General features: G+C 49.0%; 1 protein-coding gene across 7 annotated transcripts in view; it reads left to right on the forward strand.

Annotated features, from left to right (window-relative positions):
* Positions 1-19,302, forward strand: part of CLEC16A (C-type lectin domain containing 16A) — a 210,929-nt gene that overhangs the window by 134,438 nt on the left and 57,189 nt on the right. The gene's annotated exons all lie outside the window — the stretch shown is intronic.

The raw sequence follows: 19,302 nt of genomic DNA on the forward strand, positions 1-19,302 counted from the left end.
TGTATTTACTGGTGTTTTTCAACATACCCTCCCCTGTGCGTGAGACCCCCACCAGCTTTCCGGCCCTGCTGAACATCTGTTTTGTGAATGGCCTGAAAACATCTTGCCCCAGTATCTTAGAGTAAGATGAGGGAAAGGATTTTGTGATTTGTTTTGTTTTGGATTAATTGATGGGCTGCAAGTTCCTTGCGTTTTAATACCAGGATTGTAAGCCTCTTTCTTCATCAAGGCCTGGTTCACTGTTGGTCAGGGTGTGGTCTTGGCCAAGTCTGTCTCCTCAGCTGGACCAGGGGGACAAGGAGGGGGCATCTGCCTCCTCAGGCGATGCTGTAAGGCTGTGGTCTGCGGACTTTGCTGCAAAGCAGAGTCGCCTGGAGACTCCCAGTGCCCGGGTCACACCCTGTACTCGTGAAATCAGATGTGCAGGTGTGGGAGCCGCATGAGTGATTTTGAAGATCCCTGAGTGATTCCACGTGCAACAGAGTTTGGGTGCCACTGCTGTAAGGTTTAATTAGGCCTCTGTGGCAGGCTCTAGCCTGCTGACTAACAGAAGGGTGCTCTGTGCCCACCCCTCAAAAAAACTGGTTTGGGGGGAAGTTGGAGCACCAGAAGTCAGTCCTGCTCAGCCCCTCTCTGCGGGAGGGCCGGGTGAGCCTGCGTGCTGGAGAGGATGTCTGCGTGACGCAGACGGCAGGCCCGAGGAGCTCTCAGCCTCTTGTTCTAAATTGCCACCTGGTAGCTCTACGTCCCCTCCTGGGAGAACTGCCAGGCTTCTCAGTAAGGAGAACCGGCCTGGCTGTGGCTACTTCACTGTCATAAGCGCTGATCCTCCGTGTAACCACCGGTACAGCTATTTGGGCCCTCACAGGTCTCCAATCACGTGTCCAGAGACCCTCCCGGGCTCCACCCGCTAAGTCCAGAGTCCTGAGCTCTGCACTGACCACTGGTGCCCCGGCCATCAGTGGCCCTCACTGTGAGATGCCCGGGCCCACTCCCAAGGTGATGTGTCTGAGCTGCAGCCTCTTCAGGTGTTTGAACCTTCCCTTCTAAGTATTAGATGCGTAGCAGTAACTTTCCAGCCCATTCGTTCCACGAGGCTTTCCTGCCCCCTACACGTGGGGGCCAGGACGTCGAGAAAGCCTGGCAGTGGACGCCAGACCCTGCCTGTCCTTGGATGCCTGGCTGCAGAGAAGCAGGAGGCCCACGAGGACTCCCCACCCAGTGCAAGATGGAGATGCAGAGCCTGTTGCCCTCGGTGAGTCCCTAGTGCTGCAGAGCGCTGTGTGGGCATGTCCGCTGTGGATCTGCAGGGACCTGAGGTGACTCATGGGCACTAGGCTCCCACACTGAGTGAGCCGGGAGCCAAGAGTACAGGTGGCCGGGGCACCCGACTCCTTCCAGGTCAGGGAGCTCCCAGACCCTGGCTCACGCTGCCTGGTGTCACCAAGGTTTCCTGAGAAGTCATTCTCAGTCGGAGCTCCTGCCAGAAGTGAAGAGGGGCCACTTCCCACAGGCCAGATCTCACAGGCCATGACCACTTCCCATGGTCAGATCCCTGCTTTCTCTTTGGGTCCCTCTAGCCACGAACCGCGCATGGCGATCTAAATTTCAATTAATGAAAATAACATTAAGTAAGGCTAAAGATTCTGTCCCTCAGTCACACAAGCCACGTTTCAGGTACTCAGTAGCCACATGTGGCTGGCACGACAGAGAATGAAAAATTTCACTTTATTTTCATTTAAATAGCCACACGTGCGGGTGCCTCCCATCTTGACAGCACAGATGAAGGGCATTTCCATCAACGCAGAGAGTCCTGTTAGGCCAGTTGGGGGGATAAAGTCAGGAAACAGGGAAAGCACAGGTCTTGGGGTCTTTCAGAACCCCGGCTCTGTGTTTTTCACCCTGCTGAGCCTCAAGTGCCCTCATCTGTGGCCTGGAGGGCAGGTGAGGCAGTGATGATTACAGAAACAGTGGCTACTGGGCACTGATCCCCTGCTTGTTTAGTCTCCAGTGCCTGGGAGCTAAGTGCTCTTATCACCCCTCTTTACAGTTGGGAAAGTGGAGGCCCAGAGCCTGCCCTGCTTGTAAGCCCCCAGCACATGGCAGGAAGCAGAAACGGTGAGGCTTGCAAGCCTTGTCCAGCCAGAGCTGCACGTGGGGGTTAGAGGCATGGCTGCTGGAGGTGTCTCCGCCCACTACCCAGCGTCCAGGCAGACCTCCGCAGCCTGGCCGTCTCCTCTTTTCCTCGGCCCGTGCCTTATTATTTATCTCCTGGTGGACAGCCTGACTAGCTCCCACATAGAGAGCAGAAAAGGCACCGCCCGCCTTTTCTTTGCCTTCCTTTTGCCTGATAAATTTGAATCCATGGCATCCTAGCTCTGCAGACGTGCTCTCTGCATCAGGCTCAGGAAGGCAAGGGGTTTTCAGCGCCGGCTGTGCTGTCGCAAGGAGGTGGGTGTGCGGGGCTCTCAGCTCCCCGGATTCTGTGCTTCCTTGCCATCTGTTGCTCCCTTCTCCATCCCGCCCAAATCTCTGTCTCTCTTAACCTTTCCCTTTCTTTCCCTGTTGGTGGATTTCCTCTGCTAAGAAATCAGCAAAGCAGCCAAAGGCAGTGACGTTCATGTAGCCCAGCCAAAACGGAGCCACTCGGCTCTTGCTCTAAAAGCAGTCGTGTCTGAGCACAGGTGGTCAAACGTCGTTTCCCCGGCTGGTCCAGATTCATCCAACTTAGCATAGAGTGTGACCCACGGAGTCTTCTTACAGGATTGGGGTTTGGTTTTAAGTGGTTTCAAGTGTGTGGAGGCACTTGGGTCTGGCTCACTGTGGGTATTTCCTGCCTGGGGTCCTGGGAATTGACCGTACTGAAAAATCACAGCGGCACAGCCTCGGGCAAGTGGATAACTCTGGCGAGGTCTGTTTTCTCATCTGTGACCTGTAGGTAATAGTACCTTCTTCGTTGGATTGTTTTGAAGCACAGAGCCAGGCACTTATTAAAATACTCAATAAACTGCAACTGTTAATTTTTGAAATTAGCATAGATATGCATTTGCAAGTGGCACTTTTTTTTTTTAATTGGAGTATAGTTGATTTACAATGTTGGGTTAGTTTCTAGTGTACAGCAAAGTGATTCAGTTATACATATATTTTTTTTTTCAGATTCCTTTCTCTTATGGGTTATTATAAGACATTGAATATAGTTCCCTGTGCTATACAGTAGGACCTTGTTTATTTTATATGTAGTAGTGTGTTTCTGCTGATCCCAAACTCCTAATTTTTCCCTCCCCGCCCCTTCGCCTTCGGTAACCATAAGTTTGTTTTCTATGTCTATGAGTCTGTCTCTGTTTTACAAATAAGTTCATCTGTGTCATTTTTCTTAGATTACACATATAAGTTATATCATGTGATATTTGTCTTTGTCTGATTTCACTTAGTATGATAATCTCTAGGTCCATCCATGTTGCTGCAAAGGCATTATTTCATCTTTATGGCTGAGTAATATTCCATTTTGTGTGCGTGCGTGTGTGTGTGTGTGTGTGTGTGTGTGTGTGTGTGTGTATACCACATCGTTATCCATTCATCTGTCGATGGACACTTAGGTTGCTTCCGTGTCTTGACTGTTGTGAATAGTGCTGCTGTGAACATTGGGGTGCATGTATCTTTTCAAATTAGAGTTTCCTCCAGATATATGCCCAGGAGTGGGATTGCTGGATCATGTGGTAACTCTGTTTTTAGTTTTTTAAGCCACCTCCATACTGTTTTCCATAGTGGCTGTACCAATTTACATCCCCACCAACAGTGTAGGAGGGTTCCCTTTTTTGCAAGTGAAACTTCTGAATAGTCTGTTTGCAGGATTTGCAAATTAGCTTTTGAAGAGTCTCTTTACAAGCAGGGTAAGCGTTGCCTTCGCATTGTGTAAGCATACTTTATACTAATAGGTTTATTCAAGTTATTTGTTTATGGTCTGTCTGCATCCACCAGACTGTGAGCTGTGTGAAGACGGAGACATTCTTCTTCACTCCTGCATCCTTAGTACTTGGAGCTGTAGCAAATACACAGTAAATATTTGCTAAATTGATAAATAAAGGACCGATTGGGAAATCTTATTAATTTTTTTTCATATCCTTAGTAAGCCCCTTTTTTCATGTATATTATAAGTTCCAGACTGGGTCTTAATTAGAAACTTCCAATTAAATTCCTGAATTAAGTTTCAGCAAATAACCACAGGCAAAACCTTTAGTTGCCATGGCAATCTTCCCTGAGTCCCCAGTTCTGGGCATCTGGTTACACTCCTTGGTATGGCTTTAATAAACAGCCGTTCCTGACAGGTTCCCCAGGTCCTGCAGCCCCGCCCTCCACCAGCCCTTGCTGCCTTGTTCCACGTACTCCAGCCCCAGTGAAGGACAGCAGTCTCCCAGACTCCTCATGTTCTCATATGTCTCTGACCCACGGCTCACACACTTCCGCCTGCCAACTGCAACATATCCTTCAAAAGTCTGTGAGGACCCACCTCCCTTGAAAAACTAAAGTAAAAGGAATGAATGAAGAATGAATTGCTTTCCTTATTTTGCTCTTCATGAATTTCATAGAGTGGTTCATGTTCAAGTTTACTTTCAAAAGAAGAAAAAGCTCAGAGGGGAAAAATAGTTGAGATTCTTGATTCTTATCTTGTTTGAAACGCAGTTTAGTAATTTAAAAGAAGGCCATCTGATTGGGTGCCTAGGATTATACAGAGTTAGCTGATAAGATTTAGTTTCATATTAACTGCATCACTTTATTTTTTTTCTTTTTTCTTTATTTTTTATACAGCAGGTTCTTGTTAGTTATCTATTTTATACATATTAGTTTATATATGTTAATCTGAATCTCCCAATTCATCCCACCACCATCACCCCACCACCACCTTTCCCCCTTTGGTGTCCGTACGTTTGTTCTCTACATCTGTGTCTCTATTTCTGCCTAACTGCATCACTTCAAATCATACGCTTTGGAAGTGTTGTTCCAGTGCCAAAACGTCTATCGATACTCAATTTGAGCACTAGCGATTAAAAACAGAAAGCAGACAGTTTGGTGTGTGAAGGATACAGCGTTTGTTTAAGCCCAAAGGTGTGGCTTGTCTCCACCAGAGGTCTCCCATATTTTACTGTTAATGTTTGAAGTGCACTGAATTCCCACCAGCTAATTACAAATCAGGCTGCTGTGCCAGTAAGCATTCACTCTGGGAACTGGTTTCTGCCAAACGGCCGTAAATGTGTCCCCTGGTAGGAAATTTAGATGTTCTTTCCCATCAGAAAAGAGGTGTGTGGTTTAGTCCCAACCTCTTCATTTCAGGGAGAAGGAAACTGAGGCCTGCCCGGAAAGGTCACTTGCCCTAACTGAGGCCACACAGCCTCGTACGTGCCCAGCTGGGATTCAGACCCAGGCCTCTTCTCGCTCTCAGCTCACTATTCTCACCAAACCCTTCATGCTCTTGCCGAGGAGTTTAGAATGCTAATTCTATTATTCCTAGGTAACAGGCACTATTCTAGCACTTGACAAATATCACTGAGTCTCCACAGCAGCAATACTGTAGTACTGTTATCACCCCATTTGATGGATGAGATACCTGAGGTCCAGAGGGTGGACAGCAGCGTGCTGAGGACCCACACCAGGCAGTCTGGCCCCTTCCCCATGCTCTTCACCACCAGACTATGCTGTCCCAGGAGGCTAAGACCCAGAGAAAGGACAGGTATAGAGGCAGGACCCAAGTGATGGGCCAGGGAATGCGTGTGGATGCCCCTCCAGACATTCTGACCAAAATCAGGCAAAGAGCTTGAAACCCCAAGGGACAGGTGAAAAGTGGGAGGCTAGTGCTAGGCCATGAAAGGCCAGATGCAAAACCGTATCAAAGAGGAACCCGCGAGCCCTCTGGAGAGGGATAATGGCTTGATTTGGCCTGAAGCACTGCTCTCTTCCCCTGCTTGGTCAATTTCTGGGCTTCTTTCGGGATTCAGTTAAAACTTCACCTCCTGCAGGAAGCCTTCCTTGACTCCGACCTGTGTCGGTGGGCTTCTTCTGGCCTCCTGCAGCCGCTGGCCTTTCCCTGCCACGGCCTTTGTCACGTTGTAATGTAATGGTCGCTTGTTTGGTCTCCCCCATGGAACACAGGAGCCCCTGAGGGGTGAGTCTTGCCCATCTCTGTGGACGCCTTTGCCAAGCACAGGGTCCAGCCTGGAGGAAAGTGCTTCAGAAATGTTGGAATGAAAAGTGTGAGACAGTGAAGGGGAAAGAGGATATGAATGGTTCTATCTACAAAGCCATTTCCTTCTACCACCGTCCTGTCTTGAGAGAGGAGGGTCCTGGTTGGATATTAGCAAGACAGAACATTCCCCACCCAAGAAGGGCCTTGAAGGTCAAGCTCAGAGCCATTGACCAGAAGAGCCCCCTGAAGTCCAGCCAGCATCTGTGGGTGCACAGATCCCCCACAGATGCCTGTGTGACGCCCAAATATGTCTTCTCTAGTGATGTTAATAGTATAAATCCTGGCAGTTTTAACACTTTGGGGAAACACTCTAGCCCATGTCCTCTGCCAGAAGGAACCCCCTTCCTCCCACCCCTGCCCAAGGAGGGAAAATCCCCTGGGCCAGATCTGCTCTCTAGAATACCCTGTGTACTTTTCTGATGAAGTATCATAAAGAGGAAATCTGAGGGAAAGAGAAGATTCGGCCCTATCTTCAAGAACCTTCTGTCCAGAGGGAAAAAGGAGATGTGCCCACATGACCCAAGCAGAGAAAATCACAGGCCTTCTCTATACCTCATCTCATCTGCTCCTCACAGAATCCCTGTGAAGTAAGTGGTATATCCATTTTTCAGATAAGGAAACTGAGGCTCAGAAAGGTCACCCAGAGCAGGGACCTCCGTCATCTCTGTAGCCAAGCGCCTGGCACCCAGTGGCCGCCAGGCAAATGCCAGGTAGAGAGACTGGTGGAAGAATAAAAGAAGGAAGGGAAAGGCGGAGCCTTCATATCCTGGGGAGGGGCCCAGAGCAGAGAAATCTTGGGGGTGGGGGGCACCTGGGCTTCTGAAGCCCAGGGTACCCTCCTTCATTGGCTGCTGGGCTTCTGAGTAGCAGGAAGGAGGGAGCCCCACCCAAAGTCGATTCTGTCTATCTCAAGTCTGTCTTGCAACGCATGGGGAAGAGCTTAGGTATTCAAATCTTTTCTTGGAAATCTCAAGTATTCCATTCGGCTGCCTCAGAGTTAGGTTAACTTTATTTACTCATGCTAAACAGGGCCATTTTCTGAGAGGAAATTATGCAATGTCCTATGCAAATGTGGCATCTGGAGAGTGAGTGTCAAGATAAGTGTGGTTGCCAATGTGTTATAAAGATCAGATCGCTGTGCCTCTGGTGGCAGGCTGTGTGTCACTTGATAAGGGGATATGCCATGCTCTACCTGGAATTGCCGCTCACTTGGATTCAGATTCTGGTAATTACATTTCCACCGAGTCGTCTGTCTGTGAACTTTGTTGAGTGCAAAGAAGGAACAAGGAATAAAGCACTTGCAAGTGGCGCATCCTCATGTAGGCTCAGAACAGTCAGAGGGAGCTGCCCCACACACGTCCAGACGTGTGGAACAAGAAAAGTAAAATTCTTGCCCTTTGTTCTCCCGAGAAGAGAGTCTCTTGAAATTTTCCAAGGGGAATGGTGAAGACAGACAGGGGATGGGTTTTCTTGGCCACTTTGTGAAAATCAGTCACATTATTTTACTAAACATGACATGTGCTTTCCAACCAAGAGTGAGGAAGCAGCCATGGAAAACCCGTCCTCGGGAAGCAGGTAGAACTGAGCCCGAGCCCAGCTCTGTCCCCAGCCTGTGGGGCTGGCCTCCCGAGGCCTTCAGCTCCTTGTCTGAAAATGGCAGCAGGCCCTCCCGCCAGCTAGTTCTTGCTCCTGGGTCACTTAATAGTCACCAAGGCACCAACCCATCACACGGTAACTGCTTGAATAATTGCTGAATGAACAAATGGCAGACTTATCCACCCATATCAACAAAGTGAGTGTTGATGTAATATCCTCGGTGGCCCTGGAATCCACTGGGTGATGTTAAGATTCTACAAGGTTAAGAAATGCTACAAAGAACACTACAGGTACCCCTCAGGCCCCAACTCTTCCTGTTAAATTCAAACTTGGGAACCAAATAGATCTTCACGGCGAGAATTAATAATAACCTTTGATTGCCCAGCCTGAGTGTGTTACGCACGCTGCTGTGTACTTCTGCACCTTTCACAACAACCCTAGGTGGTCAGTTTTTCCCCCAACATTTTCTTTTAAAAAATTTCAAGCATGCAACCAAGATGACGGAATTGTATACGGAACACCCCGTACCCATCATCCACATTCTGCCACTAACAATGTACTGTACAGATGACCCTTGAACAGCGGTGGGTCCACTTATACATAGATTTTTTTTCAATAAGTACTACCTCTATTTTCATTTTATAGATCTTTAAGTGTGGGGAAAAGTTTGTGTTGGATTAGAGATCACAGTATGTGGAATCAAAAGAACTAGGGTTTAAGTCCTGATTCTATCCAGTGTTCAGCTAGCTTCCTGCCCTTGGGTGCCATTTATCACTTTCTTTGTTTGGTTTTTTTTTTTTTCATTTTTAATTTATTTTTATTTATCTTTGGCTGCATTGGGTCTTTGTTGCTGCGCACGGGCTTTAGTTGCAGCGAGCGGGGGCTACTCTTCGTTGCAGTGCACAGGCTTCTCATTGCGGTGGCTTCTCTTGTTGCAGAGCACGAGCTCTAGGGGCACAGGCTTCAGTAGTTGTGGTGCGTGGGCTCGGGAGTTGTGGCTCACGGCCTCTAGAGCGCAGGCTCAGTAGTTGTGGTGCATGGGCTTAGTTACTCTGCGGCATGTGGGATCTTCCCAGACCAGCACTCAATCCCATGTCCCCTGCATTGGCAGGTGGATTCTTAACCACTGCGCCACCAGGGAAGCCCCACTTCCTTTGTTTTTGAGGCAGAAAAAGCACTAAGTGGATTTTCAACTGCACAAGAGGTCCACACCCCTAACCCCCTTGTTGTTCAAGGATCAACTGTACTACTTTTATCACATGTCTACTCTTGTATCCAGCCATCAGCCCATCTTTTCTTTCTTTTTCCTTGTTATATTTTTCTTTTTTGCAAAGTCAGCTGCAGACATCAGTACCCTTCTCCCTAAAAACATCAGCATACATATGGTAAAGTAGAGCAATACAGGCCTTTTATTACCCTGGCCTACAGATGAGGCAACCAAAGCAGTCAGGAGCTCAGGGTCAACACAGCTAGAAAGTGGCAGGGCCACATCTCAACCTCAGGCAGCCTGGCTCGTGACTGTTCCCTGCAGCCATCCCTGCCTTACGAGCTGTAGTTATGGGGTGGGGAGCAGAGCTAGGTGCATTGGGAGTGTTTCAGGCAATTGTCTCTTGGAGCTCTGGGGGAGGGGCCGGTGGCAAGGACACCGAAGGCCAGGTCATCAGTGTGGGTTTGGGGTAGCCTGGTGATCATGGATAAAATATTGGAGCCGAGCACTAGGTCACAGTTTCCCTGGGTGGTTGGGTTTCAGTACATATCCTAAGACCTGCATCCCTGATTGCTACACCCCCTTGCAAACCCGAGGAACACCTATACCTTTCCCCCTTTATTCTTGGAGGGACAAGACTCATATACCTGGCAGTAGAAATTGCCAAGACCTGCTCTCCATCCAGGAGATATCACACTTTACGTCTGCCCTGTGCTGTGCTGGGAAGGAAGGCTTTAGGGAGCTTCAAAGAAGACACAGTAATTGATTGCTACTTGCAGCAAATAACCCACAAGCCTGTTGCTGGGTTGATGGAGAAACAGTTACTTAATTTTCTTCAAAGGATTGATTGGACCGTCAGGAGACGCAGCCAACCTAATTGAGTGTGTGCTGGTTCACACCCTAAGTGGGAACCGTCACATCTCTTTCTCCTTTTGATTTCGGAATGTCATGGGCCGTGCGTGGAGTCTCCCCTTGGTGCTCAGAAGGCTCCAGAAGGTCTGGGTGTCACCCGTGCAGGACCATTCTCCTCCTTTGCTGGGTCTGTAGAATCACCAGGGCCCGGTTCCGTGTCACCCAGCTCTGCCGGTTACATTTGCATCAGCACAGGACTTCCTTTTCTTGGCGCTTGGAGTAGCTCCCAGGGAAATGCAGTGACTTTCTCATGCCCCAGAGCGGCTGTCGTTTTCAGTTTTGTAGCAGATGTTGATGGAGCGGTGACATCTGGGAGATGGATTGCAGTTTCCCAGCGGGCATCTGATGGACTGCCGTGTACAGCCTGTGCCTCCCTCTCCTCCCACACCTCCCCCAGAGAGCCTGATGGGGCCCAACGATTCATCAGCTGTTTCCCAGCCCTGCAGTACTGGTCAGTTACGGCCTCTCCCCTCAGCTGCATCCTGTCATCAGAGAGCCACGCCAGGCTGGTTTTCCCTGGAGTGGCTGTCAAAGCTGTATTCAGTGCCACAGGGTACCTTCTCTGTCTCAGAGGGCTGCCATCTGCCCACCAGTCTGAAGGCTTCATGAGGGCAGGGGCTCGGCCCATCCTGCTCGCACTGTATCCCTGCACCTGAATGGAGCCCCAGGGCGGCAGGTACCCAGCGTGTCAGAAAGAGGAGGTCCCAGGGCTGCCACTAGAAGGGGCCGCCAGGTGCCTGGTGAAGGGGGACCTTGCCCAGGAGCACACATCAGGTTCATGCCATCAGCCACCATGAGATCAAACCCCTGGGACCTGCCTGCAGAGAGCTCTGGTCATTTGACTGTCCCCCTGCTGGACCCAACCAGCATCCTTCACCCTTCAGATCTAGCCGGGATCAGGGGTGCCCCCTTCTCTGAGGGAAACGGGGGTCACTCCTCTCTCTGGCCCCATCCTGAAGACTAAAACCCCAGGTCACAATCCGCTTGTTCAGGATGCTGTGAAGGCTGCATGTTCACTCTGGCTTCATAGCTCATCACATTGTGTCAGTCATGTGCCATTGGGGATGTTACTTGACATCCTGCAGTTTGTGTCCTTGGGAATCAGTGAACCCCACTCATAGGATCCCAGGAACTTGTCAAGTTGGAGCTCAGTGCCTGGCCCACAGAAGCACTGGTTGTGGTGTCAGCACAGAACTGCTGGGGGCAGGGGAGGGGGGCCCCTGTCCAAAGACTCAGCCCTGACAGTCTTTCAGCATGTGGTTTTTGAGAACCACAGGCCCGAATGGTCCGGCATCCCCACCGGACGCGGCCACCAGCTCCCAGGGAAGTCAGGCATCTCCATGTCTTAGCTCTCCCTGCGAGGGCCCACAGTCCCCTGCAGTTTCTTCCTCACTAATCCCTGGCACACCTGCAGGTCTGGAAGAGAAACCCAGTCTGCTCTTGGATCCAGAGAGAGGCCAGGACCACACATTCCTTGCAAAAGGACTCAGATGCTTTTCTGCTCACAAAGGAAATCCTGGTCTCCTATTAGCTGTGAAAGGTCCCTGTGGGCCTGTTATCTTAGAATCCCAGGGTAAGCCTGCCTTTCTCAAGGAATCTGTACCTTGTTCCCAGCCCTTCCTGACCTCTGATTAACAGAAGGCACCTGAAAGACTTGGTAGTGTTTACAGAGTTGGTAATCTAAACTCCAGCTGTGGTGGTGTTCCAAGAATTGGCCCTAAAGCCCAGGGTATTGGATTTCAAAGCGCTGGAATTCAGCTGGCCTAGAAATCCCACTGTAAGGATAAAGACCTCGATTCTAAATGTATCTGGAGCCACCAAGCCAAGAATTAAATTACGGTATTGGCATCCATATTTTATTATGAAGGGATCATTTAAATATAGCAAAAGTCCATCAGCCCCATTTATTGCTCAGTAATGAGCTATGGCCTGTCAGAGGGAGCTGTGGAGGAAGAAGGCTTCAGCCCGGGGGGGCTAAGAGGACAGCCGTTGCAAAGTCCTTTGCCTTCAGTAGGGGAGGACCAGAAGATGTTACCATCTCTGCATCCAGTGACAAATACTTCTTCATCGCCTGCCACTGCACAGCCCCACTCCTGTGGGTACAACAGTGAGTGAGACAGGTCAGGCCCTGCCTTACTGGGGCTTCTGTCCAGATAGGGAGCAGGCCCCAACCAGGGAGGAAGGAGTAAACGGGACCCTTGGAGGCTGGCAGGCGTTAGGGACCAGCAGGGGGCTAAGGTGGGTAGATGTGGTGGAGAGTGAAGGGGTGGCTGGGCCCATCACCCACAGGAGTTCTGAGAAACAGCCAAAAGCCATGATTTAGTTTCTCCCTCTGAAGAGCCGTAGTCTAGAGCCTGCATCCAGCAAGTGTGACTTTACCTCAGGCAGAGGGGTTCTGACCAGTGAGTCAGGGCTCCAGAAAAAGTCAGGGCACTTCCAGGCAACAACCACTGCTGTGCTGGGTGCGGCCCCAGGCCTCCCTCAGATATCTTGATGGTCCTGCCAGGGTTATAAGTAACCTGAGATGCAGAGAGGGAGGTGGCTTGTCCAGGGTCACACAGCTTTTTAATGGCAGAGCTGGGATTTAAACCCAGGTCTCTACAGCTCCAAAACCCAAGCCGTTCTTATCCAGACAAGTTGCCCTGATTCTGCACTTAATGGCAAGGTGGCTCTTTCAAGCTTTTTCCTCTTCTCCTCCTCTCTCCCAGCATCTTAAACTTCTGTTGGAAAATGGCTGCACTCCTTTCCCTTCATGCTGCTAAACACTTGCAGGACCTTTCGTGCACCCACATCAGCCCTGGGCTGTTTCTTCAGGCTGGTTCTCCATGGTGTGGTGTGCAGCCCCTTGGTGGTGCTGGAAGAATTTTAGAATTTTAAGTGTGCCTGGATACAGTACTAAATTACACTAAATCACAGTTGCAATTCTCTATTGCTGAGTAACAAACCACCTTAAAATTCAGTGGCTTAAAACAACTACCGTCATTCACTTTGCTCACAGATCTATAATTTGCCCAGGGCTCAGTGGGAATAGCTCATCTCTGCTACACATGGTACCAGCTGGGGACTAGAGGATCAGCTGGGGGCTGTGGGTCCAGGGCCTTGGTTTCTCTCAGTCAGTGTCTCCATGGCTGCTTGGGCTTCCTCACAGCATGGCGGATAGGTTCCAAGAGCATTTTCATGACCTTGCTTAGAAATCATACAGGATCGCCTCCACTGTACTCTGTTGGTCTAGGCAATCACAGAGGCCCACCCAGGTTCAAGGAGAAGGGACACAGACACTACCACCTGATGGGAGGAGGGTCAAGGTCACACTGTAAGAAGAGCACATAGTGGGGGAGCTATTGCTGTGGCCAACTATAGAAAGTATAGTCCACAAGAAAATACGTTTCAGTGCCCCTCGGGTCCTTTCTGTTGCATCAAGGAGAAGGTCTCAGATTGGTACTCGTTTGTCTTAGAACTTCTCTAACTCCTGGGACTCCCTTTTTATCAAAAGAGCAGGCTTTAGGCTATAATTTAATAAAAAGATCTCTTCAATCTATTTTCATGATCACCTTATTTATTGTAAGTAATTCCGCTTTTCCATTCATTGTAACGATAGGAAGTTAACTTTTAAAATAAGTTTATTTTGGTAAAACATGAGTGCTTTCAAGAGAAAAATTAAGGACAAGTTCTACTTTGCTGCTCTAGATTTACTCTCACATGAGCATATGAATAGGAGGTTCCTTTGTCTGTTGTAGCAAAAGTTTATAAACAACCTGAATGGCCATCAGCTGGGGAGCTGTGAAATCATTAGGAGTCACGACCGCAGTGGGAGAGAATGCAGCTATGAAAAATAGTGAGGCGCGCCCCTGGGTGCTGATGTATCACCAAAACGCGGGCTTCATTGGTAAAAGCAAAGGGTGTATGTGGCATCTGTGAAAGACAAGGCAGGGGGTGGGGGGTACAGCTACATGTACACTTGGAAATGCAGAGTGGACAGATGACAAGACATCAGTAGTGGTTGCCTCTGCAGAAGAGGACTGGGGAGATCTACCATCCACTATAAAAAATTCCACATCTTTTTTTTTTTTGAAAATTGATCCGTTTCGATGACACAACATCAGTTTTGGGTTTTTGTTTCGTTTTCTTTTGTTTTGCCATCTACAATTCAGTTATATCTAAATTCTAAGACCAGAGTCCCCTGCCCAGAAGCAAAGAAAAAATTCCACACCTTTTAAAATAGGAACATGCTAATGTGTTATCTATTCAAAGAGATCGATAAGCTTAATGTCTTCAAATAGAATAAAGTGACAGATCTTTCCCCCTTTCAAATAAATGAACCGAAAGGCAGTGCCTAAGGGTAGGAGGAACACATCACCCCTCCCTGGAGGGAGGTTCCTTCTGGTCCTGGGGTGCAGTGGAGACGTCTGTCATCCCACCTGCTCTGCCCCTAGGGCCCGGTCCCTCCCCACATGGAGACTTGGTCTCCATTATGGTTTGTGGTCCCGAGACCCAGCATCCCTGCCGGCCCCCAAGCCTCTTGCGGCAGTGCCAAGCCTCATTCTTCACGGTCTGGTTCCCTATTACAGGATCTAACACCCACACGTTTGTTGAACTGGACGCCAGAGCTCTTCAGCTCACACATCTGGCCAGTTTGGAAACGTGCACACCTGTGTGCCCAGAGGCGCTGCCGGTTTCTTGCCGTTGCCCTGGTCTCAATGATGGTCACTGCACTTCGGGATCAGGGAGAGCCGGCCGGCCGACAGCTGGACCTGGTGCTGCTTCCCAACCCTGGCTGGGCCCCAGAAGGACCTGAGGCCCTTTGCGTAGGAGAGTCACTTTTTTTTTTATTTAAGTACACAAACAACATACCTCTTGGAAAATTCAGAACACTGCATATAAATTAAAACGACCTTGACCCCTCACCCACAGTCCCACCTCCTCCCCTCCAAAGAGGTAATCACTCTGCACCCTGCCAGACATTTTCTTAAACTTTTCTTTTACACACACATACTTGAGTCCATAGAAAATATACAGTGTCATTTTGTGTGGTTTGATTTTATACAAATTGTGTCATACTGCATGTGTCATGCTGCAACATTTTCCACTCAGCAGCACGTTCTTGAGACTAAACCTTGTTGAAACATCTAGAGATCTCGTTCCTTCCTTGTTACTGTCATATGTTTTTACACCGAATAAACATACATTTTTTAAAAAAGCTTTCTCTTCTCACCGGACATCTGGGTCATTACAGACCCAAATCCAGCTGTCAACATCCTTGTTCCTGTCTCTCAGCCCACGCGTATGTCTTCCTGGGAACATACCAATTGCCGGGTCATAAAGTGTGAAACTTTCAGTTTTAATAAATAATGCTGATTTGCCCTTCAAAATGGCTATGTTAATTAATTCTACAAGCAGCGTTTGAGAACGTCAGTTTTTCTGTGGCCTCCCCAGTACCTGATGTTATCAGACATTTTTATTTTTGCCAGTGCGGTGGGATCCAGTTCTCATTTGTCTTCTGATTTAGCACAAGGGGGAGCACCTGTGTGTGTGTTCATTCTCTTGTCTGTGAATGGCCTGTGGAGTTCTTCATATTTTCTCCTTTATTCATCTTTTGCCTTTTAAAGGTATTTTGCAAATATTTCCCCTAGTCTGTCTATGGGCTCGTTTGTTACCCATGAGGTAAATTTTAATTTTGAGGTAGTCAGTTTATCAACCTTACACTTATTTATTCATATGTATGGATCCTCATTTCTTTTTTAGAGAAATCCTTCCCTAAGGTCATATGGATAGTCTGATAAATTTCTGTCAGTTTAAAAACGAAAGCCCTCGGCCCCACCCCTTTTGAAGTGAAGTTGGTGGGGGAAGGACGCGGGAGACCCAGGTGGGCCGAGAGATTTGAGCAGTGCCAGTGTAGGGGTGGCCCGTCACCTGCACGGGCCTCCCCCGACCACAGGCCAATCCTGAGAGGCCGCCACGCACCCCGACATAGCCGCCCGCTTCTGAGTCCTCCCCACAAGCCTGCATCCCTCCCTTCCGCTACCTGGGTACCCGGCATGCCTCCCGCCGGCTCAGAGTGAAATCCACGGGCGCCTGCTCGCAGGCAGCAGGTGAAGGACTTGGACCGTGGGCAGAGCTGGGCCCCGTTCCACAGCTCTCTCTCCTGGGTCCTCCTCCGACGGGAATGCTCACAGCCAGCATGTGGAGCAGCTGAGGGGAGAGCCCAGGCGGTGAAGGCGTTTCCTGAGATGCCGCCCCAGGGGCCTGCAGATGTCACCCCAGCCAGACTCCCTTGATCTCTCTGCAGGGTGCCCATATGCCCTTCTGTTAGTCCACGGAAGCCGCTTCATTTCTCCTTAACTGCCCCCACAGCTGCTGAAAAGCCAAGGGCTCCCTCCCTCTTGGAGCCATCCTGTCTCACTGGTGACGGTTGCCTCTTAGTTTTCTTACAAAATCTCTCACGGGGCTTTGATGTCTCAATTGCATTTCTGAAAGTTGTTCCACTTTGGGGTTTTGTCCTTCCTTTTTTGTTCTTTGTGGCAGAGGTGGTAGGTCTATTTTTCCCCCTGAAGTCCCTAAGGCCCCTGGGCTTTGTAAAGGGGGTTGCCTGCCGACAGACCCCACTGACACCAACGCCCTGGCTGTGCCCGCTTTCCCGGCTCTCACCCGCACATGAACCTCTTCTGTGAATGTGGGGAAAGAAGAGCCAGGTTGTCCTGTTGAGGGGGGAAGGGAAGGGGGAGAGAAAGAGAAAGGAAAAAGGAAAGAAAAGGCATCCTTTATGAGTTTAGTTTTCTCTTTTTAAAAAGTAAAAGTTTCTAATTGGGGAACATGTTTTAAGTATTGAGTAAAGAAAATAAACTCTACCTACCACAAAGAAAATGTTTGTAAGAAAGAGTGTGAGGACTTCCATTTCTGATAATACAGAAGACTAGTGTCTTCCATGTGGAACTAGAAATCCTGGATACAGTCATTTTTAGAACTCTTCTTAAATACTTGGCTGGACCCTCGGGAAAGGGAGGAAGTTTCTTGCCCTCAATAAGAGAATGTGCAATCCAGACCGTTGAGCCTGTCTGGTGCTGGTGTTTGCCACAGGGTATCTGGCTGTGCCGGGTGGTCATATGCTGGGGAGGAAAGACAGAAACACAAGGTCTTTCAAAGCTGAGACGATAGACCGGAAGGCATCCCATGAAGCCAGGATCTCAGACGGATTATGCTCTCAGAGGGTTAAACTGAGGTAGTGTGGGAGGTGGGGGGAGGGGGAAGAGGAGGGAGGGGAAAAGAAGATGGCAGAGGAGAAATGTACCTATCATCCCTTAGATCTAAATGAAAAGTAAAAATGGAGAGGGGGTGTGTGGCGAAACCTTGGCAAAATACCTGAGCCCAAGGGTTTTTTGTTGTTGTTTTGTTTGTTTGTTTATAAATTTATTTATTTTATTTATTTATTTTTGGCTGCGTTGGGCCTTGTTTCCGCATGCAGGCTTTTTCTAGTTGCGGCGAGCAGTGGCTACTCTTCATTGCGGTGTGCGGGCTTCTCATTGCAGTGGCTTCTCTTGTTGCCGAGCACGGACTCCAGGTGTGCGGGCTTCAGTAGTTGCGGCACGCAGGCTCAGTAGTTGTGGCTCGTGGGCTCCAGAGCACAGGCTCAGTAGCTGTGGCACACGGGCTCAGTTGCTCCGCGGCATGTGGGATCTTCCCGGACCAGGGCTCAAACCCGTGTCCCCTGCATTGACAGGTGAATTCTTAACCACTGTGCCACCAGGGAAGCCCCTGAGCCCAACTTTATCACATGTGCTTGGGGCCAGAAGTGTTACTATCTGTGTTACCTTTCCCCCCAACCGGCCACCAATAAAATGAAGCCAAATATTAGGTCACAGAACGTATTGGGGTGATGAAAGTGTTCTACAACTGGAGTGTCACAGTCAGTGCACAGCTGTAAATTTACTAAAACTCAAACTGTACACTTAAAATGGGACAATTTTATGGTATATAAATTATCCCTCAATAAAGCTGTTTACGAAAAAAAAAACCCACCTACCATTCTTCTAATCAGGACTGTCGGGGTTTTTTTGTTTTTTTTTTTTTGCGGAACGTGAGCCTCTCGCTGTTGTGGCCGCTCCCGTTGCGGAGCACAGGCTCCGGATGCGCAGGCTCAGCAGCCATGGCTCACGGGCCCAGCCGCTCTGCGGCATGTGGGATCTTCCCGGACCGGGGCACGAACCCGTGTCCCCTGCATCGGCAGGTGGACTCTCAACCACTGCGCCACCACGGAAGCCCTCAGGACTGTCTTTTAATGTTTCAGTATATTTCTCTGTGCTTGTATTTCTTTGTAGGGATACTTTTTTTTTTTTTAACATATCAACATCATAGTTATAAAGTTTTTATCACCTTGTTCATTTAAAATTGTAATGTCTTTTCCAATGCCATTGCAGTTATTTGTAAATAGGATTTTTTACTTGGGTCTTTAATACGTATTTCAAAAGTACATGTTGAATACTTTCTCATTTTAAAATAATTTCAAGCAATACAGTGGTACAGAGGGCAAAAATTAAAGTTCTCCTGTTGATACCACAGACACACACACACACACACACACACACTCTCTCTCCCACCCACCCCAGTTCTCACTTCCCTCCGCATAGGTAACCACAGTTCACAGTTTAGTTAAACATAATTTTTAAATGGGTATATAATTTTCCATATGATGGGAAAAAAATCATACTCAAGTGGTTCCCCTATTTGGGGGCATTTAGGTTGTTTCCTAGTGCAGCTGTTTCTTTTAAAACATGTTACAGAGGGGCTTCCCTGGTGGCGCAGTGGTTGAGAGTCCGCCTGCTGATGCAGGGGACACGGGTTCGTGCCCCGGTCCGGGAAGATCCCACATGCCACGGAGCGGAGCGGCTGGGCCCGTGAGCCATGGCCGTTGAGCCTGCGCGTCCGGAGCCTGTGCTCCGCAACGGGAGAGGCCACAACAGTGAGAGACCCACATACCACAAAAACAAAAACAAAAACAAGAAAAACAACATGTTACAGAGGGTTTCACTGGAGGGAACTCAAAGCAGACTGTAGATTTAATGGCCCTGCGTTACTCTGGTGATTTCAAAGCCATCAAGGACAAGCAGTTAATTAGACCTCAAATCTGGGAGTAACTTCCAGCTAAGAGAAGGGACCAAGCACAAGCTGAGGACCCCCTGCTAAATGCTTTACCTACCTGTTCTCATTTTAAGGCATCAGACATCTCAAGATAGGGGACATTATTCCCATTTTACAGATGGGAAACTGTGGTTTAGAGAGGCCAAGTGCCTTGCCCCAGATGGCGCATCATCTAGTGTAGAGCTCGGCTCTAAGTTGTCAGACACCAAACTGAGGT

The sequence above is a fragment of the Monodon monoceros genome, unplaced genomic scaffold, assembly GCF_005190385.1.
Source record: "Monodon monoceros isolate NGI ecotype Baffin Bay Population unplaced genomic scaffold, NGI_Narwhal_1 Super_Scaffold_13, whole genome shotgun sequence".
Taxonomy (NCBI): Eukaryota; Metazoa; Chordata; class Mammalia; order Artiodactyla; family Monodontidae; genus Monodon; species Monodon monoceros.